Here is a 26,599-nt window from a genome sequence, read left to right as displayed (position 1 = left end):
GCATAAGCGTGGATTCCTTCATATTTCATCCATGATAGAGGAGGAGACCACAAGGCATGACCTTCTCTGACAGGCCATAAACACTTAATAGTTGTTGGTAGTAGTAGTTACTGTTAAGTTGCCTTCCTTCCAGTAAATAACCCCAACAATTGCTGGGGGAGGGGAAGCACTCTCATACAGGCAAAAGAAAGGAAGGAGGGCAGATGTAATATGGGGGGGGGAGGCAGGAAGTGGGATATCATGAGATGAGAGGTTCATGGAGGGAGTAACCAGGAAGTGGGATATCATTTGAGATGTAAAATGGAATGATTAATAAAAATAAAAAAAGTGCTGACTATATTAAGTGAATCACAAGCAAAAGGAAGACATGAAAGTAGGTGCTTGTGGAGAAGAAAGTTTCCTGAGTGAGGAGGGAGATGATAGTAATGATTGTGGAGTAGAAAATGGCTAGAATCCTTTTATAAATGTCTGAAACAGTACAACTAAAAACTTAGTGAACATGTTCTAACCCAGGATGAACTTCTGATTCTTCTTGCAATTATGATAATATTTACTTTACTTTCATTAGAGTACTATTTTTGTGTATTTAAAAGATTAGAATAGACAAACTTTCTGGTCATTTGCCAATATTTATTAACTTTTTCAATACAAATGTACTCTGACTTACATTAGGACTATATTTTTCATAACTCAACCTAAAATTAATATAAAGTGAAAATGTGCTAATATATCTCACCTACAAAACATTCAGTCTTAACCACATAGGACATTAGAGAGTGTAGGTTATTCATCCTTGTTATCTTTTGGTACCTGGGTGCTACAATTTGCTGTCATCAACCAGCAGCATAGCAAATATTTGAGACATAAATTTTAGGCTTGAGAAAAAGTGCACAATTCAGTATTCAAAGTACAATTTCTACAAAATGCCAATTTCTTTTGCAACAACTTGAAAATAAAACACTATATCACACCATTCATAATCAGAGACATCTGTATAACACATGCTCTACTATTTTTAGCACATTATGTCTAACTTTACATTTATAAATGTATATAATTTTGCAACAATCTACCTCCAGTTTTCCAATATTGGCATTAAATATTACAAATAAGAGATAACAAGGGCTGAGAAGAAGGGTCAGGTGGTGAAATGCCTTTGGTGCAAGCATGAGGTCCTAATAGCACATTGATTGGATCAACAGCATTCATATAAAAAAGAGGTAATACACCTGTAATCCCAGCCTTGGGGAGACAAATGTAGCAAGACTATTGGAGCTTATTGGCCAGACAGAGTTTAGCCAAATTGTTGAGTTCCATGTTAAGTGAGAAAGCTTGCCTCCAAGAAAATAAATGGGAAATGTTTGATTATAACATATAATGTTACCACTGCCCTCCACATCCATCTTTACACACATATTTACACAGATGCAGACTAACCTGAATACACCCTCCACACACACTGAGACAGTGCTTTGTGATCTTTGGTAGATATGTCTTAATTAGAAATTTTAGGTAATATGCATTTTTGAATGGCTTCTCCTATTTAGATTCGTGCTATTTAAACTTATCACTTTCCTTTTTTATTTTCATTTTATCCTACATTTTTTTCTATTTAAAAAGTAACAATATTTGTCAGTCTGGTGGTTATTTTAGGAAATAGTAACTGTGCTATTTCTTTAAAACCTTGAGTCTGTATCTTTGGAACCATCAAAGAGGAAATGATTCTCACCAGATTCTCACAGCCAGTGAAACAGTTATTAATAATTACAATTATTTTCAGTCGAAATGATTTGGTGAAGGTAGCCAGATTCCACCAATTTTCCACACCATAAATGAAGATGTGTCATTGACTTTAAAGTAGAAGGTGATTCTTTCCAGGGCATGTGCCATGGTATCATGAAGCCCTTGATAGTATATCTCTGTGACAAGAGTGCTAGCACTTGAAGACTAATAAGATATTAAAGGGTTTCTGACTATAGAAGAAATATCCTGACATCTAGTCTCCTCTATTCTGTTTTCTTCTATTTGTCTAACTTCTGTTAAAGATAACCAATGGCTTTACAAAGGATGCTGTGTGCTTTTGGTGAGAGGTTATGGCAAGGACTTGGGGTGATGGTATCATTTATTGTTTTTAAGTGATTTATGTTACCATTTCTCCTACTTTGCATAAATGAAGTGATATCCTAGAAACACTTGAAAACATCAATGATTTCAGTATATTTTTTTATTAAACAGACTCAAAGTATCAAGAGAAAGAAAATTTTAAGAACAATTATTTGAAAGAAAAGATGAGATCTCACCTTGAAATATTCATCTCATTATTTCCTTCTTCTAAGGTTCATTATTAAATGTTTGATTGACATTTTTCTCATAATAAATTCTCTAAGGACAACATTTAGCCTGTGGAGGGAACATCATTTTGAAGTATAAAAGCACTAGGTTCAATGTGTTCAAACCTTTCCTAATTGAATTCTTTGTTCTTCACGCTCTATTAATAAAAATGAGGTAGAGGAATTTTAATCCAACAACCCAGTGGCTCTGGCAAGAGATCATACCCAAAGACCTTCTAGTTCTTTCTAGTCTGGCTTTAATGACATACCTTTAATCCCTCTGGCTGGAATACAGACATACCCATAGTACACAACTATAATCCCAAATAATTGAGGTAAGGTTAGTTTGCAGAAAGAAGCAGCCATGTTTGAAAGTGCCATCTAATGGAGGGGCAGATGAAGTGATGATTCAGAAATGATTTGACCAAATGAGTCAGAGTTAGGATCCACCTAACTCTCATGGGAAAAGTACAGGAAAGAGGGGCTTCTTAAGAGCAGCTGAGAGATAAGGAGCAGAGAACAGAGGTTGTTGACTCAGTTCAGTGAATGCAGTTCATCTGGTGCAGTTGAGCTTTTTCCTGAGATCCATTCAGTTAGTATAGTTCCTGCAGTGCAGGCCAGAAAGAGACAGTGAAGCCCTAGGACAAGAAGGAGCCGGAATTAGAACAAATTGCTCTATAAGTTTGAGGCCAAGCAGAACAATTCAGTAAGAATCTGAGAGAGACAGGTTTGAATCAGTTAGCTTGGAGAGGTGTTTGAGCCAGAAAAGCTGATTTGAACTAGCCAGTCAGAGTTCAGAAAGAACTAGAGAGCTTATTTAATAGTAAGCCTTTGCTGAGATGACAGTTACTTTTATAAAATTCAAATCAGCACTGATTTCATTTACCACATTTTAATCTGTAATGTTCTTTGTAAAAGATTACATTTTGTTTATATGTGGTATAAATTAAAATGACATGTATGTTTTAAGAATAACCAAATAATCTAAAAATTATGTTGGGGGCCGACTTTTAGCAGAAAGTGGCTATCAGCTTTGCAGCCATTTTGAGCCATATACCCTGACATGAGATTTGAATTACAATAGCCTACAACAGCTGAGAACATTCTGATAATCTTGGTTTAGATACCTTGAGATTAAAGGTGTGTGAGATTATAGAGATCAGAGTTAGAGACAAGACCTAAGGGCATGATTAAAGGTGTAACTTAGAGGCGTGGCTTAGAAGTCAGACTACAGAAGACAGAACCAGAGATCAGAGAATATATAGACGGAGATCAGAGACTATAGAGGGATCATCAGAGACGAATCTCAGACATTAGGTAGAATCTGGCCTCACCCTCGCTCTTGCTGAAACCCGACCTGCAGACTGGAGCAGCAGCTTGGGCCAGGATACAGTGGCCGCCCAAACGTGGGTGGGCCTGGGCCTCAACATTTTGCTCAGGCCGAGACATTTTTTAGCCGCCCCAATGTGGGACTAGTGCGGTCCCCAACATTATTTTGGTGCCCGAACGTGGGGCAGCAAGAACAAGAGACCCAGTGACGGACTTTACTGGAAGAAGGATCTGTCGATTGTCCCAGGAATCTGCCTCGTTGAGAAAGGTAAGGAAATGGGACAAGAAATTAGTCAGCCTGAATCCAACTCTCTGTTTTGGTTTGCTTCAAGAAAGGTAATGAAAATGGGACAAGAAATTAGCCTGAATTCAACTCTCTCTTTTGGTTTTGTTATTTGCTGCTCACATGTGTTAATTTTCTGCTTTTGTTCTTGAATGCTGTCTTTTTTGTTCAAAATAAAAGGAAGTGTAAGTTAGAATCCAAAATACAACCAAAGGTTGGTGACAATTTGTCAGAGCCAGATTGTGCTGACCAAGAGAAAGAGGAAGTCAAATTTTATGATGCTGAAATGCTCCCTCCCTATGTGTCTCCACCTCCAAATGCTCCCCCAATGGAGATGGTGGTTATAGATCCCATACGGGAATTACAGGAAAAAATATCTGTTCTTAAACAACAAATAGAGCTAGAAAAAGAGTATCAGGACTTAATTAATCAGCTACAAAAATTAAAGACAGGAAAGATGTCTCAAGAGGTAAACTGTGAAAATCCCCTGGCTCCTTGCATTCCTCAACATACTGTGCATACTCACAGGCATCTGGGTAGTTACATTACTCCAAAAGCTACAACAAAAACCTAAATTGTTTCCTCATGAATTTGAAAGAGATTAAAGGGCTACAGATTATTAGAGGGGAAAGGGGGAGTATAAATAATGTAATAATATTTTATTTTAAAATTATTGAAAATTAAAAATAAAATTATTTTTAAATGATCTGCATAATACACTATATGCATAATTTTATAAAGAGAAAAACTAGTCTTGAACTCAGGTGTTTAAGGAGTATAATACTGACGATTAATTCAAAACAGAAAGTTGGGTATTGTTTTTCTTTTAATCTTTTATTTAATTTAAAGATAAATATAGAATATAGGGATGGCTGGGCTTGGTGGTGCATGCCTAGAATTTCCTATACTAATGCTGGAGTGTGAAGAATTCCAAACTAGTAATAATTTTCTAGATCCTCATAGTGGTGTTATATTTATTGAGGATATACCTTGATATCTTTTATACATGTGTGTAATTCCTTTAAATTATAGACTCATTCGATGATAAATAATAGGTTAAATGAGTCCTGTGACATTTGCTACTCTAACCAATATACTGAAAACTACTACATATCCATTTATAATGATTCACTTTAGTCTTACCAAAGATTTTTATATTGGTAATAGAATTCACTTATTTTACATGTGTATTATTACTTATTTTTATTGTTGGATATAACATTTATATTCCTTTGAATATAGGGCTTTCTGAAGAATAATTCTAGAAGTAGAACTACTGAGTACCAATGCTTCTTTAAAATTTTGATGAGTTCTGCACTAAATTGTCTTTTGAGAAGACAGTATCAATTTATATCAACTATTTATAAACTATTCATTTCTGACATTTTGAAAATATTGGCTTATTTTCTATCTCTTGCATGAAAATTGTATCTCCTTTCTATTTAGTTAATTTTTCTGATGACCCTATAAAGCTGAACATTTTTCATAGTAAAATATAACCAATAATTTTAAAATTGTATTATATTTTTAGGATTTGGTTTTAATATGATGAACATCATGGACATTGATGATGCCTATTTGAAAACAGAAGTAGTTATTTGAGCCTCTATATGAATGTTCATGTTTTCTTGGAACATTTTCTTTCAATATCTAAATCCTGGAAATAATCTTATAATTGTAAGAAAATAATCCTGTGTCAAAACTATTTTGGTTACTTGTCCAACAAACTCTCCTACAAACAGGTCTTGAGATGACATAAACCTTGACTTTTATCATGGTAGTAGGGTGAGGGACTTTCCAACTTGGCAGTTACATGACTGGTCGCCATTTGCTTGGCACACTCCTATTGGCTAGTAAGGATTTTGGCTTGGTATGAACAATAGTTGCTAGCTTGATCAATCTAATTTACAGATTAGGTACTTTCTCCTTAAGAACTAATTGGTTGTTGCTAGGAGTAGGAGTGGAGAGGCTACTTGTCCTGGGGATTGTGATTTTTACCTGGGTGACATGGCTTCTGGAACAAGTTGGGGTTTTTCTAGTAGCTGAGTTCATTCAGAAGGCAAGTTAATGGTAAAATGAAGTCTGAAAGCAAAATGGAGTTTGTAATACTAAGCTGGACCCTTTAAGGTATAAGAATAAGAGGAGGATATCAGGATTGAAAAAGGTGAAGAACATGCAAAAAAGTCCAGAAACTTGATAGTCTTGAAAGAAATCATCACTATGAAAAAAAAAAAAAAACCCCAAAAAACAAAACAAAAAAAACCCTTGAAATCAGGAATGGTGACATCTCTTTTTTCAGTCAGGATTGTTTTAGCTGTCTTGGTTTGTTTGTTTGTTTGCATTTCTGTATGAAGCTAACAATTATCCTTTCAAGGTCTTTAAAGAATTGTGTTAGGATTTTGAAGGGGATTGAACTGAATATGTAGATTGCTTTTGGTAAGGTGAACATTTTTAATATGTTACTCCTACTGATCCATGGGGATGGGAGATTTTTCTGTCTTTGGTATCTTCCTCAAAAACTTTAAGTTTGTATCATACAAAACTTTCACTTGCCTGATTAGAATTACTCCAAGATATTTTATATTATATAAGGGTACTGCAAAAAGGTGTCATTTCTACCATTATTTTTATTTAGTGCTTTTATAATTTGTATATAGAGAAGCTACTGAATTTTTAAAGTTAATCTTGTATCGAGAATCTTTTCTGAAAGTGTTGATCAATTTTAGGAGTTTCCTGTTGCAATTTTTAGGGTGACTTATGTATACAGTCGTATCACCTGCAAATAATTATAGTTTGGTTTCTTCCTTTCAAATTTGTATTCTCTTCATTTTCTTTTTTATTGGTATATCTACAACTTCAAGTACTATACTGAATAGATATAGAAAGAATGGGCAGCCCTGTCTTGTTCCTGGTTTTAGTGCCATTGCTTTGTATTCCTCTTCATTTAATAAGGTGTTGGCTATAGCCTTTCTGGTTTTTGTATCCCTAATTATTCTACAAATTCCATCATGAAGGTGTATTAAATTTTGTCAAAGTTATTTTCTGTATCTACTGAGAAATTTGCATGTTGTTTTTCTTTTGGTTTGTTAACATGGTGGATTATATTTACCGATTTTCATATATGGAACAACATCTGCTCATGTAGAATGAAACCTAGTTGATCATGGTAGATAACCTTTTTGAGTTATTCTTGGATTTTTTGTTTGAAAGCATGCTATTTAACATTTTACATCCATGTTCATAAGGGAAATTGATCAGTAATTCTTTCTTTGTTAAATTCTAATGCAGTTTGTGTATCAGAGTCTATTTGGACAATGTTCTTTCTGTTTCTTTTTTGCAGAACAATTTAGGGGTAATGGTGTTAACTCTTTGAAAATCTAGTGGAATTCTGTGCTAAAATTATTTGGACATGGACACTTTGGGGAAGAGACTTTTACTTGTTGTTTCTATTTACTAGGTTTTATAAGTCTATTTTACTTGTTTATGTGAACTAGGTTTAACTTTAGTAAGAGAAACTTATTGGAAAAATTATTTACTTCTATTAGATTTTCTAATTTGCTGGAGCACAGGTTTTTAAACTATGCCTTTATAATTCTTGGGATTTCATCAGTGTCTTGTTATTTCCTGTTTTTCATTTCTGATTTTGTTCACTGGAATAGTCTTTCTATGGATAAGATTCTCTCTCTCTCTCTCTCTCTCTCTCTCTCTCTTTCTCTCTCTCTCTCTCTCTCAAAGAACCAAAGAGTTGTACCATCAATTCTTTGTATTGTTCTCTTTGTACTTTATTTATTTCAATATCTTTTCCATTATTTCTTCCTGTTTACTCCCCTTGGGTGAGGTTACTTCCTTTGGTTCTAGAGATTTTAGGTATGCTGTTAAGTTGCTAGTATGAAATTTCTTCAATCATTTTATATAGGCATTCAATGCAATAAAGTTACCTTTTTGCACTGCTTTCATTATATCCCATAATTTTGGGTACACTCTGTACTTATCTTCCTTGAATTCTAGAATGTAAGGTTACAACATGCCATGGAAAGTGAACAAATCTCTACTTAAGAAGCATGGGTCAAGGGACCAGCAATCTCAATTAACCTGGACCCCCAAGATCTTTCAGACACTGGACCACCATCCAGGGAGCATACTATACCAGGTGATATGAGGCTCCCAACAAATATGGGCGCATCCTTGTGGATACAGGGGGTGAGGAGGAGGTAGGGAATGGGGAACAGTTAGAGGGTGGACCAGGAAGGATATAAAATCTGGAGTGTAAAAAAAAAAGACAAAAAACAAGTAAAAAATAATGAACAACTTTCAGAACAATGTATCTTATTATATATAAAAACAGACTTGGGAAACCTGAAGTATTATTAGAAGTGCATCTAAACGTAGGTGACAGTATAATTCAGTGCAATTATTGAGATATTCACTTTCTTTCACATTACCCCATGAATATCCCTTTAGTAAGATGTTTTGGTGTACCCAGATGAATTTGCAAATGCTTCAACCATTAAGTGTAGATCTCAGGACGCTAATGGTCTCAATGTCTGGAAAATCAGGCTGAAGCTGAATTCTCAAAAGTAAAAAGCCCATAACCTACTATTAATATCTCATTCTTGAATTCAGTGCTGTAAACAGTTTTCTCAGGTCAGCGAAGAGAATAACTGCTTTTCTGAATGAACATTTCTCAATGGGTAACGAACAGAGACACCATGGTAACAGCCCTCATAAGTTCCAAGAAACTTACCATAGTGTCTGAAAGTATGTGTTACAAACATGCTAAATAACTTTAACAATGTAGAAAAAAGAAAGTAAAACCTCCAAAATTCCCTGTTAATTTAAGCATTACTGAGATTGAAAACCAAAGAGTAACATGCTGTGGGGTATGTGTGTATGCATGTTTGCTTGTGTGTGTTTGTGTATGTATATGTGTGTGTTAACTTTTATGTTTGTAATTTCAGAATTTCTCCGTATCATTGTCTTGAGATCAAAAGATAAATTTTATGAATGCAAATACTAAAAACCATATTTTTAGAAGTTTAGACGTAAGTTCCCACTGCATTAGTTGCTTACTTAAAGAACAAATAAGAGAGTGTAAGTGATATTTAGAAAAAGATGAACTCAATATAATCTCTTATATTTCATCTAAGGTACTGGTAATCTCTCTCAAAATTGTTAATTTTCTTTGATATGTAATATAGAAAGTTTTTCTCAAGTATCTCAAGAGTATTTTGGTGGGGGAGGACAATATGTATTGGAATGCTTATCATTAATAAAACTGCGTAAAATATCATGATTATCATGACGTTTTTCATTATTAAACCCTTCTTTAATAATAAAAGAGGCTAGGCTCCCATTGTTTCTGCCATGTTTCAGTCTCCATGCGTACTAGCCTGGGATTTTACAGTGATTCTCCAGTTCTCTCCTCTCATCACATTGTTGGATTGCTGGGTGCTAGGATTATAGACACAGACTACTGCATCTGTATTTTGTTGTTGTTTTTAACCCCCTCCTTCACTTTGACAAGCTTAAGTCTTCATACTTGCTCTGTAAGCACTTTTAGGTGCTGAGTTACACCCCAGAACTGGGTAAAACATTGAGACATTTGAGTTTTATGTGCAGTTTTCTTGTTGGATTCCTAATTCCATTTCATAAGTTAATAAAAACACCAATCTTTTTCCTCTTATGAAGGAAACTTTTACTCCATTGCAGAATGTTGTAAGATGTCACAATTATCTATGTTTCAGTCCAAGGAAAACCAGACTTTCTTGACAAGTTCTATGCTCACTTGTCAGAACCTATGTATTTTGTAAATCTCCTTGTTTGTTTGTTTGTTTGTTTGTTTGTTTGTATGCATTGTCACTTATAGATAGAAAATTCCAGGCCAGTGGTGAAGCTGGACATTAACAGAAAGAAAATTTCAGGGTATGGCTTCAGCTCCTTATACCTAGAATGAAAAAGCCACTGCATCCAATTCTCCATGTGCAACACACAAAAAGAAGATAAATGAAAAGAAAGAGACAGTTTATTTCCAAGATGACACAGAAAAGAAATCCTCTGAGGACTTTATTGAAAATACTAAAATCTGGAATGACACAGTAATAAGTATTGGTTTCTTGATATGTATACATAGTGAAAATCAAAGTGTGCTTTGATTCTGTGAGTCAGAAGGATGATATATAATTTAAATGTTATGTCTCTAAGACATGATCTTTGGTAGATCTAGTCAGTGTACAACTGATCGGAGGCAGGATGAATTAAAGAAGGGTTAATATCTTATGTTTGTGGTTGACAGCTTCTGTGTTTCATGTTTTCTACATGAACATAAAACCAATAATTTCAGAATTTAACTTTTTATGCAGCCTGAAGAGAGCAGGTTTTTTTCATATCCAATTGAAAAGAAAAAGATGACTTGCACATGTTTTTTTCCCTCAATAAAACAACAGTTAAAATTTGAATGTTAAGTGATCATACCTTTAATTGCATGAATTCTTGCTATTTCAGATACAGGTCCAGAAGGAATAATCAAATGATGAACTAGAGAAAATGTAAGCGGGACTGTATGATATTCATGAAATACTGAATTCTTATTATATTCCAATACGTAATTTAATTAAGAGTTTGTAGGCTGAGTGTGGTGTAGTGCCACATATTTTAATCCCAGAACTGAGGGTGGGGAACAGAACAAGCCAATCTCAGTGCATCTGGTTGCAAAGCAGCCAGAGCTACATAGTTTGTATAGTGGTTTGGATAGCATTATCATATAATAATGCAAAAAGAAAAGCATATTCCTATCAAGTTCATATGAATACATAATTACTCAAATCATTAAATGAGAAAATAAATCAATATTAAAGAATAATATTAAAGCTAACCTGGGAAAAATTTACAATGAACCTGATTGTTTTTCATTCTCTTTATAATGATTGTGTTGTTGTAATGCACCTAATATAAAATGAGCTATTAAGCTAAAATTTGCCTGGAAACTGGAAAAATGGACAAGCTGACTACTGAACTTGCAAAGATCCTCCTTTCTCTGCCTCCAGAGCACTCTAGAGGAATGTGCTATGCTCTGGCTGATAGTTTTAATTATTTGTTTATTGTTTTGTATGTATTGAAGAAACTCCCTAATACATAACTGATCAAGGTTCTGTTACTTTTAGATGCTGCTCTTTGATACTAGAATAAGATGAGCGCAAATAACAAAGATATATTTTATTAGTGTAGCTTGCTATCCAGTTAAGAAAATCTTTCAGCAACTGAAGGTCTACCTATGAATTTTAACTGATTGCCAGTGATTCTAGTCAGTGATTTGCTTCTCCTGTGGAACAATTAACTTGATCACTACAGAAGCAGTAGTGGCCCATGTCAGGAAAATAAGTGGAGACACTTCATCCTCAGCAAACTTGTTCCCTCCCTTCTGTTGCAAAGGTTAGGTTCAGAATAAGTGACTGACAGAAGACAGATTGAATTGCAGAATAAGGATAAAAGATGAAGTAAACCATGTGACCACTTAAGTCTCCACTGAACATGATGTTTGTACTTCCTTATTTACTCTGATAGCTTCATAATGGCATCTGTCAATACAAAAATATTCTACTTGTTTGTGTGTATATGTGTGTAAATATATACATATATGAATATATGCAGATATATACATATGAGCATGCATACATGTGTGTGTTGGAGGTGTTGTGTTTCCAGCACAAATTTAATGTAAGCAGGTTTCTTGCTAAGACAATTCCAGTCAATTATAAATAATGGAGATAGAGAGTGAACATCTGGAGCCAGACATGGAGGGTCAAGGGAAACATCTTTGTTGTTGAAGTGGTGATGCATTCTTTCTCAACTATATCCTATTTCATTTGACTTAAGTTAATATCAGCTAATGGGATATTGCCATTAAGGTAAAGCATAACGATTATGGGTACCCAGGCTATGATTGGCAAAATGGTTAATATGTTAATTTGTTTGACACATCTTTGTGACACAATAAGATCAAAATATGATAGCATATAATATTGTTTTTTTTTCTTGGTCCCATGAAGGATGAACACTGAGTTGGGGGGGGTGGATTTGAGGGTGGGGAGGTGGGAGTGGGGGGGTAGGTGGGGGCACATCCTCATAGAAGCATGAGGAGGGGGAATGGGAAAGGACGTTCCTGGGTGGGGGTTGAATGGGGGTTAGAAATGTAAATATACTATCCAATAAAAATAAATTAAAAATATTGTTTTTTGTAGATCAACAAAAAATAGAATTTCTGAGGCTAATGATGGCTCTGCTGATGTTATTGCTTCTCTACTCTCCTAATTTGAAGGAAGGGTTCTTTGGAAAACCGACTCTGTTCTAAAGTTTAGTAGTCAAAATTCAAAGGAAGTATCCTTGAGCTCACTGTCTGTGAGAGGAAGTGGGGAAGCAAGGCTGGAGAAATGATGTACAGTGGAGAGAGAGGTGGTCCCAGACCCTGAGTTCAGCACTTGAGAAACTGTGAAGGTCTCAGCTTTTCACAAATTCTTTCCATGACAGGTAAGTAGATCTTTGTTGTTCTTGTTGTTGACATTTTCAAGTCTTCTGAATATTACATTTCCTAGAAAAAGAAGAAAGAGGGAACACTTTTCAGCTGAAGTGATTCTTGAAGGCAGTGACATCTGAGGCAAAGGATACTTGGGAGAAGGTGGGTGCACATCACTGAGTCCTACATGTCTGTTTTACAGAACTCCAACTCTTGTGGTATATTAAAAAAAAAAAAAAAAAAAAAAAAAAAAAGATGATTGATTGTAGCTGAAAAACATTAACCCTAAGTATCCTACCCATAAGCTTTTTGCCAAGTGTTCTGTCGTATTCTTATTAACATTTTTTTCAAGAAACAAGCATCCTTGTAAAATGAGACTTCTCTGCATCACCCCAGCTGCCCTGGAACTAACTCTTTAGTCCAGAATGGGCTTGAACTTAAAGATCTGCCTGCCTCTGACTCCCAAGGGCTGGGAGTAATGACAGGTGCCACCACCACCCAGCAATATTTTTTCTATATAAAGTCTACTATGGAAATTCTTCTCATTACATATCATTTCAGAAAATATTATGCATACATATAAATAAAAATGGAGTTCAAAGAAGCAAAATAGTACCTATTTTACTCAAGGGTCCATACTCAAAGCTATAAAAGCAATTTATATTCTTTGTGACAGTTAACCTATAAGGGCGATTTCACTCTAATAACTCCAAGTCAATTTATGCACAGAAAAGTACACTAACATAGTAATGAATATATATTATTTTAAAATTCATTATTATAAAACCTAAGTAAGTTGGTTAGTGCTACAGTGACTAAAGAGATTACTATATACTTATATGCTATGCAGTATCAAAGTAGTCAGCAGATCTTTTGGAATTTCACAGCTTCCTTGGGGAGCTCTGGTTGGTTGGTATTGTTGCTCTCCTCATGGGGCCACAAACCCTTTCTGCTCCTTCAGTCTTAAGAAGTTTTGTTGAAAATAAAAGACACCCCAATATTAACCACCTTAGTCCCCAAGCCCAGGCTATCTTTCTAGGGAAAAGTAGTGGTTTTGTTGGAACAGGAAGGATTAGTTAGGATTTATTTCATAGCCATAACCTATTGGTAGAAATCTGTATAATTATTATCAAGATGAAGTTATAATTTCTTAAATGGTACAAAATTTACTTTGATTTCAAATTTAAGGTTTTCATTGGTACAAGCTTCTTATTGATATAAAAGGGAGATGAATATTGTTATTCTCGTAGGCATTGTGCCTGTATAACACATTTAGGAATACAAGGATTAGACCCAGTCCTTCTTTAACTTTTTAAACTGATTTGAGATGGTTAGCCTGTGAGTTAAGGGCCTATAGCAAATTTATGGCTTTGAGTTTATTGTTAGGGTGTTTTCTATATTTTATTTAGAAATAGCTGAGAGGAGTTAACAGACAACAGTCCAGGTTACCTTACACGGATAGTTGGTTTTCAAAACATCAGAAGTCCACAGAATTGATGTTACAAACATTTCTGTATTAATGTTCTTTTTGATTAGAGACCTGTCTGCTCCTGACAGCTTTCTGTCTTGGATTCTAAGAAGAAATTAAGCATCTCTGGAGTTACTCCAGTTGTGGTGAGACAGCCACTAAGCAAGAATTGCCTCTTTCCATCTACAGACAAATTACTCTCCAGAAAAGAACACACTTGCAGAATAGTCCACTGAGTATATCTGCCTAGACAGAGTAATCAGCCCTTAATAATTCTGCAGCACTAAGGTCTGTCACATTATCGTGGGCCAGAAGGCTGAAGATCAGATGCTCCAATGTTTTGTAGTATAGGGAGTGTCCAGGTGTTCAGCGGTCTCTATAAATTGGCTAAGTTTTAGAAGCTATGCTTTGTGCTTCCCATAATTTCATTTAACTCAGTCATTCTGGATTTCTGATGGAGTTGAAAACTTATAGTTTCATAGCTAATCCTGGCTATTAACCTTGAGAGAAAAAATTTGAGTGGATGGTTTTCAGCTGACATTCATTTTAAAGCCAAGAAAAAATCCAGTTTCAGAACTAAGTGTTAGGAGAGATGACAGAGGTTCTGGTTAGTCAACAAAATGATGGACTGGGTATTAGGACTATCTTGTACCTCACTGGTACAAATTGGCATAATTATGCTCTAATTTTATTTTGAGAGAAAAGTTTTATTTTAACAGGAAGGGTGATATGTAGAAGGAGCTAAGGTTGGAGGAATACACAGAGGAAGAGAAGGAGTAAGGAGAGGAGGAGAAGAAGGAGAGGAGTCGCTAGGTGATGGGAAAAAGAGAAAGATTGAGGCAGATGTTCACTTGTCTCCACCAGTCAAAGATAGTTGATATATCTAGGTTGGGTATTGGGTTACACTTCTGATTGAGCATTACCAAACTTATAAAGCCTTTGATTAACATTTTTAAAAATTTATAAAAGCAAAAGGAAAAAGGGGCATGCGATAGGGGTTTTCTAGGAAGGGGAAATGGGGAAAGGGGATGGCATCTGAAATGTAAATAAAATATCCAATAAAAAATAAGAGGGGGGAGTTATACTCCCCGAACGGGCCCCCCAGAAATATTCCCTATCATGCCTTGTTTGTTCTCAATTTTCTAAATCTGGACACTCATGGCAAATCTGCTGCTGATCGCCTCTGGCACCCTTAGACCAATAAAAACTATGCCACAGTTATGTGGAAGCACCCTCTTACCATTAAATGGAACGGTACAGACCCAGTTCTCATATGGGGTTGAGGATCGATATGTCTGTTTGATACTAAAGAAGGCATGGCTAGATTGTTACCAGAAACATTAGTGAAACAAATAGATACCTCCACAAAGGCAGACCCAACTGTGGATAAGATGAATAACAACTGAGATCAAGGGAAGAAAGATCTCCCTGAGAATTCCCTTATTTTTTCCTTTCTAGATTAAAATAAGCCACCATTGTGTTTGCAGTTGGAAGTTCTAATCCTGATGCTGTCCTCCTGACTTGCACTACTCAGACCTTGGATGGGCCATTGACAAGAACACCTAGAGATTGGCATCACTAATCTAGAAAAATCTCTCATTTCACTGTCTGAACTGGTCCTCCAAAATCGCAGAGGGCTTGATCTGCTTTTCCTTCAACAAGGGGGCCTCTGTGCTGCCTTCAAGGAGGAATGCTGTTTTTATATTGACCACCCCAGGGTAGTTGGAAATAGTATGACCAAGATCAGAGAGAAATTAGAATGAAGAAAGAAACAGGGAATGCAAGAAGAGGGGTGGCTTAAAAACTGGTTCTCTGTCTGCCTCTCCTTGGCTTACCACCTTTCTCCCTTCCATCCTGGGTCCTTCTCCTTTTGGGTTTCAGCCCTTGGGCCTTTAACAGACTCACTGGCTTTATAAAACAACAAATTGACTTTTTGGCTTTTAAACCTCTACAAATACATTATCATAGACTTGATCTGGCTGATAGAGGCTTGGCTGAGCCTTACAATGACATATCCCCTTTAGGAGCTGCATAGAACTCAGATCTGTGCACATTGGTTCAGCATGGCATGAACGCAACATGGGTACTTACGAAGGGTATAAGGCAAAGTACTGCAGGGGGAGGACACAATTGTCTGCTTCTGGTTCCTCAAGAAGCAAATCTGATTTGCATAGGGGTTGGTGTTGGTCCTTGGACCACTCATTGTGGGGGTCTCCCTCCAAGTTAGGCTCTGCCCCTCCTCTCTAAAAGACACCAAGAGCTGCCCTAGATGTGGGAAAAACAACCCTCTGTTCTCCATGAGAGGAATCAGGTCAATGCTTCCTCACTCTGGTTAATGCCCGCTTGTTGGTGGATGAGAACCATAGGTGTCTGCCTTCCTGCCAACCTCATACAAATTAAATAAAAAGGGGTGGGGGGAGGATGCCAGGAGCCAACCTGACGTCATTTTGAAAGAATAGTTTTAGGTTTTGTTTTTCCTCAGCTATCGACTCCTGAGAAGCAGGTGGCCAATGGTCGCTGCACCCTAAGGAAAGTGGTTGCTGCACCCTGAGCCAGACAAAAACGTTAGGGCTGCAAGACATCTGCTGTGGCAGAACTCCCAGCTTCTGTGAAATTCCCCCAAACACATTATTTCCTTCCTTGCCTGTATAAATTGCCTGAGAAAATACAGTTCGATGAACCTTGATCATGAATATATAAATATATATATATATATATATATATATATATACATGTATATATATATGACACAAATTACTAATGATGTTGTATCATATAGAAAACATCATAGAAGACTGCTACAGAATTCAATCTTTCTACTCCTTAATTTCCATTTGTCTCATGATTGTTTTTATAAAACAAACCTCAATTTAGTTCAAGAATTGTAGTGAGTTTTTATATTTTATACTTTGAAGCCTCCATAACATTTTAACTAAAAGTAAGTTTAAAATAATTTCAAAACTGAGTTAGCAAGAAGAATGCTCAAAATCCTGCCTCTTTTGCCTTACTCCAGTATTCTGACGCAGATCATCTCACTAGTGCATTATTCAGTCTACAGTATTAACATTACTTACAAACTTCGGAGTACCAATTTTCAGGGATAAACTCAAAAAAATTGAATGGGAAAGTGTGAGTGGTAAGTCCAATTGCCCTCAGTCAAACTGCCATAATAATACACCTTAAAATATAACAACTGAGAATCATTTTATCTAGATAATTTTAGATTGGTAGATTCAAATATAACTACACATAGTCAATGCCATCCAAATTATAAGGCATTAAGAGATGTTTATATAAAGTTTGTCAGAAACTTCCTTTTAAATTCATTCACTAAAGGGCCCAGTCATCTTGGTAAGCCTCCCAGATAGACAGGGTCTAAGTCTAACCCAGTAATAAACATGCATGTCCACCAAATGGCAAAAGTAGAACAACAGCCACAAGTGTCAGAGTGACACAACAGGGTATTTGTTTTCTTGCATGTGGGTGTAGCTTGGGCATTTATCTTGCCTGGGGGATTGATGTTTATTCCAAGATTTCAGTCATTTATTGATTTAGTTGATAAAAATGAGGAATTTTGGCAATGTCTTTTTGTTTGTTTATTTTTCATCTATGTTGTTATTGATACAGCTCTGCTTTTAGTAACTGAATAAATCATCACTGAAAATTACTAAACTTACACAAACCATAGAAATGCCAATGCAATTTATCTTTGTTTTTTCTCAGGAAATATCTAATAGCCCTGTTACTATTTTAAATGCTACAATCTAAGTTTTATGGTTTCAGTAAAATAATCTCCAACTCTCTATATTTTGACTTGAGTAGATTAGACACTCTTTTATTTGAAAAGTATGGTATAATTTTCTGAAGTTGCTACTATCTCTTTCAGGTTGAATACTGATATGATATGAAGCTTCGAACATGAACATTGGGTGTAAGCCTGTGGAATTGTACTAAATATTAATTGAGACATAAATATTTTCAGTAGAAAGAGTCTCATGACCTTTGGGGAATATAAGTAAAAGGCATCACTTTTTTGGTATGTTTATTTAATTAATTTCATCATTAATGACTCTGTGTAAACATTATTTTCCAGCCACCATGGTCATACAGAGGAGAAAAAAACTAGAGGAGAAACCTAAATATTGGTTTTTGGCATAGAAGACTTCTCATGGTCTTTAGCTGGCCCTAAAACCTCTCCCTGTTTTGTAAAAACCTCATCACTGAAACAAGACATACACACTGATCTGATCTCTATGTGTTCCAGGGAAATTGTAGATCAATGTTTTACAATGTGTCATTATCAGGTAACACATTCTTCACAGTAGGTAATTAGCAGGTGATAATGAGAATCAAGTCCAATATTTCACATATGCCCTTAAAGCTACACTTCCCACAGGTGTGAAAAGTGAAGAAACAGAGTTACAAAGTATTTTCCCAAACATAACTTCACTAAATGCAAAGGCAAAATCTTTACAAAAGATATTACAAAGGTGGAAAAATATTTAAAAAAATATGAATCTACCCACAGATAGGTAGGCGTATAGATCATTAATATTACATAATCTATACCATGTAATATGTTTTAGACAGTCATTCTAACAGTAACAAAAAACTATTTTCATGTTAACTGATCACAAACAAATACATGGCTCATTCATCATTCTTTTCTTATGCTTCTAATTTTTCTTCCATTTTTACATGTCAAATGGTGACAAAATGTAACTGTTGAACACAGAGCCTAAATGATGCTATTGCATATGAATATTACATATAAAGATTGAATAATACTCACATATCCCTCAGCTCCAATAATACATTGAAAGGTAACAGTGACTAGAAATTGAGTATTCATCAAACCTGCTGAAACATACTGGATAGAATCTATGTCATGATTGTGTGAACAATGAGTTTGCTTCTCAATCTGAATCATTAAATTACCAAAGCCTTCTAAAGACTTATTAAAACTAGGGGATTTATAAAGACCAGAAGCAAAACACTTAGTTTCAATCAGAGTGACATGAGATTTTAAGTTTCAGACTTTGACGCTCAGTCAGACATTTTCATGCAATGCAATCAGAGTAGGTAATCTTTTTTTTCTTTCTTTTCCTTTTTAAAAAATTTATTCTTTAATCTACTTTTGCAGTCCAGTCTTTATTCCCCTCCAGGTTCACCCTTTGACTGTTCCACATCCCAAACCTCCTCCCCCCCTACCCTGTCTCCACGAAGATGCCTCCACCCTTACCCCACTCCACCAGACTTCCCCACTCCCTGGGGCCCTAAGTATCTCGAGGGTTAGGTGCATCTTCTCTCATTGAGTCCAGTCCCATCAGTCCTCTGCTGTATATGAGTTGGGGGCCTCATTTGAGACTGTTGAAATAAACAAGTGTGAACGTCTTATTAGGTGAGACAGAAGCACACTAAGAACATTGATGAACTTATACAAAGCATACTAAGAACATTGATGAACTTATACAATGTTGAGCAATGAGAATACAAAAATTTATTATTACTGTTATGCCTATTTCATTATGCTTTTCTGAGAGTCTTAGTGGGATTTACATATGTATTACCCTGAAATGGCAGAATATTAACCTATTGTAATTCCTAAATGAATGTAGAATAAATATTGAATTAGATAGAGGTCACTTCACATGTAGGATGATTTTAAATTATGTAACATAGAGTATGTGCAAGAGGAGAGTCCGGGGGGGTGGTGTGGTAAAGAAAATCTCACTGTACAGATAAATTTCTCCAGGGTACTGAGTTCTAGGTATTAAGTACCTTCCATCTCATAAATGTTTTAGTTTGTCAATGAGGGCCAGAATGTATAATACTCAACAAGGATTGAAGAATTTAGAGAAGAAACATGAAATTGTCCAGAGAAAAATATTGATCATTGACTGATATTTCTTGCATGAACAGAAAATCCCGCATATATGGCATCCTCCATATATATATATATATATATATATATATATATATATATATATATATATGGAGAGAGAGACAGCTAGATATAAATATGTATATATGATGGTTAAAAAGCTCTGAGTTATGTATGATTAAATAGTCATAGTTCACATTTATGCTGTTTTTATACAGTTAAGCCGATTATTTTACCACCTAACAAGAACCATATATTTTTTAGCATTTTAAAAGTCCATAAATGAAACTATTTCCTTCTAGACAACTCTTATTACTTTTACTATAATAGATTATGACATACCCAATGAATTGCAGATATGGCATGGCAATGTGACCTTGTATTGAATTCTATACTATACCTGTGAAAGCTACAGTTCTACGTTTCCCTTAATTGACCCACTATAATAATAATAAAAAGAAATAATTACCTTTTTTAGCCACTCAGATTGCTCACTATGAATGTGCAATTGTTATAGAAGCCGCCTATACCGAGAAAATGCCAAAGGCATTAACAGAAATCTAGAGTTCATGAAAAGGTTCTGCTTTATTAGTCTTTGCTGTTGAGTAAAATTATGCTTAATGAGAGGGGAAACAAAGGTGGAGAGACAGTACTGGGTTTTTTTTTTTTGCATAACTATGGAAACAGTTGCTAGGAGGCACACACAGCTACAAATTCATTGCTTGGACTCATTTCTGCAACCGCCAACCTTGGCCCCATTTGGACAGTTTATATGGGTATTCATTGCTGCAGATGGTCGGTGAGAATTTTCGATTATGGCTCTTCTCTCTCTTATCATGCTCAAGTTTGAAGGCACAAATCATTGTGACAAGACAAGTTGCTAATGAGAGAAGAAGTAGATGTTAATATCGAGTGAGATTGCTTTCTTGTGTTGAATTAAATATTCTTATTTCTTTGAGCAGCCCTAGCACCTTTGACAGGACATGAAATGAAAGATTTCAAAAATAACCCAGCATATCTTCAACTAGTTTATCTTTTCTTAAATGGAGATTACAAGCAAAATTAATTTTTAAGACTAGTGAGAATCTTCCTTCCACAAATCATTAGACTGTACGGTGCTGGGTGACACACTTTGTAATAGATTGTTTCATGTTTATTCGTTTAGAAGATGCCTTTGAAATAGGACACAAACAGGCTGATAATTTAGCCAGCCAACAAACAAATCTGTATTATTAATTACCACTGTCAGAAAGTGGCTTTGTACCTGATTACTAGCAATGGTTGTTGCAGAATGAATTCATGGTAATAAGAGCCTCGAATCTCTGAAAATTGCCTGACAGATTAACCAATTTGTGATTTATCCAATCAGGAGTACCATCAGGAAGTTTTGTGTTTGTTTGTGTGTGTGTGCGTGTGTTTCCCTCCCTTTCAATTGTAATAACAAAACTTGCTGCCAGCAAAAATGATGGGATTTTTAAAAACATATATATATATATATATATATATATATATATATATATATATATATAAACCAACCAACCAAAAAACCATGCATCCAACCAACCAACCAACCAACCAACCAACCAACCAATCAGCCAACCATCCCTGCAAACAACCAACCAACCATCCATCCATCCATTAATCCAATCAACCAACCAACCAACCAATGAACCAACCAACCAACCAACCAACTTGGTTTTATGAAACTAAGATAGCAGATGTCTACTAATTGATAATGCTGTTCTTTCTATCTCTTTCTCTTTCTTAAAAAGATACTTGCTACTGTATTATGCTCACTCATAATATTCTCAGCATCTCTTTATCTCAGGCTTAGCTAGTTAGTAACCATCTTCTATCAGCAACCCCAAGTCTCTCTTACTGCACACTACAACACAGTCACAGGTTCTGAGGATTATGGGAAAGCCATATCTGGGAATATCATGCCACATCACTCAGAATACAAAGTAAAATTTCAGACTCCATAATGAAATTGGCATAATCATTTTCACCAAGGTAGTCAAATGTTTTTGAAATGAGGCATCAAAATCTGATTTTACTATCTTACTTTAGTAAAGGTTGTCAGTACAAAATACTTGCTTATGTAAGCAATCTCTAATAAATTGCTACACTCTGATTTCTGAAAATAGATATGAGAAGCCATATGGGAGAACAAATACAGTGGAACAAATAAGCAAGTTACATACACTCTGTAAAAATTTATTTATATATTATATTGTGATATATATTCATGTTAGAGGATGATACATGGAAAACACTCACATACACAAACACACACTCCTATATATGCAAACACTAAGTTGAAAAGTTTTAGGTGAGGAATTGACTATAAGAAGTTTTAATGGCATGTAACAGATATAGATCACATATGCTTTTTAAGCAAACAGGATCATAATGGTATTATATCTGTAAAATCTCTTCCAATAAATACTCTCCAGAGTGAAAGTATATGCAGGAAGTAGAAATTACTTTCAATAATATCATCTCTTCTTCCTTAGTGCTACCTAAATAATGGTGCTTCACAGGGGAAATACATTAGCCTCAGTGAAATAGCTATGACCTTTGGTCAATTTAGCAATCTTACCACTCTTACAATACCCAGGAACTTTACTGATGCATGGTAATCTTTATATAGCATAATGCAGACTGGTGACGTAAACAATAATAATAGCAATAAGAATAATACCTGCTTCTCATTTTAGAGGATGTCCTTATGACCTAGATATTTATTTTTAAGTACAAAGATGAACAGTGACACAAATAAATGACTTAGATTATTAAAGACCACTACAAATATGGTTTAATAGTCATCAAAATGCTGATGTCAAATTTAATAATATATATCAATAATATCTAAAAATTCATAAGTTCGTTGTGAACCTAGAAGACTATAAATATCCAAGTCATTCCTGAGAAGAAAGAACACCACTAAAGATATCCTCATATCGGACTTCATGACTTTACAAAGTTATAGGAGTGAAGACAAGCTTGAAAACCACAAGCACACACAGTTACTAGTGGGGCAAATTAAAGGACTTGGAAATAAATAACAAAAGCAACGGACAGCTAAACTTTGACAAAGATGACAGAATATATAGAGGGATGCTGGTATAGCTGCATATCTATGCAGAGGAATAAAGAGAGATCCTATTTTTCCTTTTCATTGTCCATAAAAAATTCAATTGAAGACATTCAAAAATTTATAACATGAAATGCTAATGCCTTAGAGGAAAACATAGGCAGTGCTCTGGAACTCACTGAAGTATACAGGAATTTCTAAGCCAAAATTCAGTAGCACAGGAACCAGCCCCAGAAAACAGCAGATGAGACTCCATAAAATTAAAATGTTTCTGCACAGACAAGAAACTGTCAGTAGAACTCCTGGCATAGAAGGAAATCTTTACGAGCTGTACTTCAGACAGGGGACTAATATCCAGAATTTACAAAGATAGCTATGTCTACATCTATATCTATCTATCTATCTATCTATCAATCTATCTATCTATCTATCTATCTATCTATCTATCTATCTATCTATCTATCATCTATCTATAAACAGTCAATATGTAGGTAGTGAAATGGACAGTTTGAAAGAAGAAACGAAAATGGTAAATAACTTTCTAAAAGACTTCAGAAAAAATGTGTATTAAAATTCTTAAGTGATAGCATCTCATCAAGTCAGAATGGCTGTCATCAAGAATTCTGACAACAAATGTTAGAATGATATCAGGATGGAGAACTTAACTCTCTGCTGATGGGAGTGCAGACTAATATATCCATTATTGAAATCATTCTGCAGATTACTCACAAAAGGCATTGATTGTGAAAGCCAGGCTTGACTTTTTTTTTTTCTTTGCACTGATCACTAGCACATTAAACAGCAAGTCACTGAGTACATTTGTCACTTTGACCAATTTAAACAATGTGAATTTCTTTTTTACATTTAGAATTTGTTAACTCAATTTTTCTCTTTTTCCCCTTGATTTTAAAATATATCAGGCAACCCTATTATAATATTAATTAACATGGAAATTGTCTTGCTATCCATAAAGTATATCTTTATAAAACAAAAATAAACCCACTGACACAATTTAATTTTAGAAGAAATAAGAATTTATTTAAGATCAACAGCATCTCTCTTGAGACACAATACATTGATCTTAAAATAGTTTGTTAATAAAATCAAGAGCAATTTAATGATTTTTTGCTCGATATTATTGAATTCATCTTCTTTGAATATGTGAATTCTGATAATGAGACAATTTACATGGCTATATGTCTACAAGAACAGCTACCAGATACAGAAAAAAAGTAATAGACCATGTGTGAGCCAGTCATGTATTTTTTTAATCTAGCAAAGCTATAGTAGACATGATATAAGATTTTCTATTTGTTAAAAAAAGATGACTTTTCTTTCTTTCTTCACTACACAAAGCAGAAAACATAAAAACTGTGGTAACACATAATTAATGATTATTTAACTCATTTCAGAACAGTGTCTAAAACAATACCCATCTTAATGAAGAAAAAAATTAAAGCAAAGCAAAAAGAAAAATACCTAAACAATAACAAGATGACTGAAAGAGTAAAAAAATCTATAAGCTTTATTTTTTTCATATTTACAATTTTTCAGGCTCAATGACATTTCTAGATTAAATTAAAATTTTCAGTTGAGTATTGATAGCTATGACATTCTTATATTTTCCAATTATACCTTATGACCTGCCTTTTGTAGTTTTGCTCCCAGATTTTAAAAAGGTCAAATTCAGCTCACAGAATCTGACTAACTCTTGTCTTTAGAGAAGTCTTCTTTAATCCTATAACTTTCAATTAAGATATAATGTTAGAATAATGGGACTTAGTTAAGGGAGGTAAGGTATAGGAACATGATATTAAAGACCTTAATGTAAGAGGAAATAAAGTCCACTCCTCAACTGAATGCCTTTGGTTACTAAGATGGATGTGGACAGGACACACGTCTTATAAAACATGCTAGTCAAATGAGTATTTTATAAATTAAATATAAACAGCAATAAGAAGGCCTGCAGCAGTATTGAAAAGCAGGTCAGTTTATTTATAGTTATGCTTTCAGAATTTTAAATCTAAGCATATTGGAGGAAAATATTAGAGGTCATGGCAGATGTCGTAGTCTGTTTCTCTTGGTTGTGATAAAATATTCTAACAACAGCAACTTTACAGGAGAAAGAATAATTCGTCTCATAATTCCTGGTTACAATCTCTCATGGCAGAAGTAAATATGGCAGAAAGTTAAAGCAGCTAATCAGATTACATCTACAGTCAAGAGCACACAACAGTGACTCAATGCATTCATGACAGTGTTCCTCTGGCTGCCTTTGTTCAGCACAGAACTCATCCCATGAAGTGTTGAATGGAAAACAAACAAAACCTCAGCATTCCACAAAGTCTTGTGAGTGTTTGTGATGGTCTTGCTCCTCAGTATTCATGACAATATAAAGATTGAAGGACTTTATGAGATCATGCTGGAATCAAAGAAGGGTTGACTCTTTGTTAATATATTAATGCCGTTGGTGCCTATAGTTTTGGCAGTTGTTACTGCGTTTTTTTGTTTTTTATTTTTTAAAAGTAACCAGTTGCAATGGAAGAGTGGTCTTCAGTTTTGTCATGGTGATAGATGAAATAAGGAAAAATAATGGATTATTTTTTCAGTTAATGTAATAAAAGCTCAGCTAATTAATTGATTAGAAAAATGTCTCAGTTTGAGAAAAGATATTAATAAATGATGCTTTGATCCGACTCTACAAGAATTAAATTACTTACCAATTCATCATTGTTCATAAAATGACTTTTAATCCTAAAATACCTAAGCAGTATTTTTTCATCATTATGGTGTCCTATCTTCTATGCCTTTGTTTCTGCACCAGTATGCACTCATACCTCCTAAGGTCTGCTTACCACCTGTTCACTGATATAACAATATTCGATAGCATAATGTTCTCTTTTCTGGAATGAAATTTTGCAGTAAATACTGGGTACATTTTATATTTAAATGGAATGTAAAGCAAAGTTACTGATAAAGGCTAGTATTTTTCCCATCCTGTCACAGTTTTCCTTATTGTTTATTAAGTATCCCTTTGTCTTGAAATAAATTTCACCCAACAGTATTATGAATTAAGTTTCCAATATGTTTGAGATTAATTAATTAAGAACTGTTGTTCTGTTTAATTTATCTTTCTGTTTTTCTCCATATTGGAAGATTTAAAATAGTGAAGGCTAATCTATTTAGTATGTGTCTTAATATCTAATGTCTAATTAGGACAATTAATTCAGATAGATTACATCATATATGTGTATATATACGTTATATGTATATACACATATATGCATATATACACATTCATTACATAGTAGGAAAACATTGTATTATTCTGATGTATATAGTGTTAACAGACATAATAGATCTATATTCCTTGGGTAGTTCTTACTAGTAACATATTCATTTACTGCACCCAACTTTTCATTGTTGCTTTTTGAATATTTCTTCACATCATTGTAGCTGGGGACTTTTCAAAAACCTTCAGCAGCCCAGAAAGTGTGTTAGAAGTCAAGTTCCATTGAATCATCATGCTCCATTATGTGAGTGTTTCAAATTCCTTTTCCTCAAATTCTGAAAATATTTTTAGAGCATAATAACATTTTAGTAATTCTAATAAAATATGTTTGAGGGTGTACTTGTATCATGAAGTGCTGACACTGGGTAATTAACAAAGACATGAATACACATATTAAATGTTATTTT

The 26,599-nt window shown here is 34.7% G+C and overlaps 1 long non-coding RNA gene across 2 annotated transcripts; it reads left to right on the top strand.

Moving 5' to 3' along the window:
- LOC143436189 (uncharacterized) lies at positions 1-26,599 on the top strand. 2 transcript variants are annotated; one of them, XR_013106368.1, is made up of 6 exons: positions 1-3,927; positions 7,951-8,092; positions 10,444-10,487; positions 12,180-12,465; positions 17,806-17,955; positions 25,021-26,599. It is a non-coding gene; the product is annotated as an uncharacterized LOC143436189 (long non-coding RNA). The 2 variants fall into 2 exon arrangements; XR_013106369.1 differs by lacking the exons at positions 17,806-17,955; positions 25,021-26,599 and adding an exon at positions 15,378-16,593.

This window comes from Arvicanthis niloticus, chromosome 22, assembly GCF_011762505.2.
Source record: "Arvicanthis niloticus isolate mArvNil1 chromosome 22, mArvNil1.pat.X, whole genome shotgun sequence".
NCBI classification, from domain to species: Eukaryota; Metazoa; Chordata; class Mammalia; order Rodentia; family Muridae; genus Arvicanthis; species Arvicanthis niloticus.
Note: the sequence above shows the minus strand (reverse complement) of the source record. Positions and strands in the feature narration are given on the sequence as shown.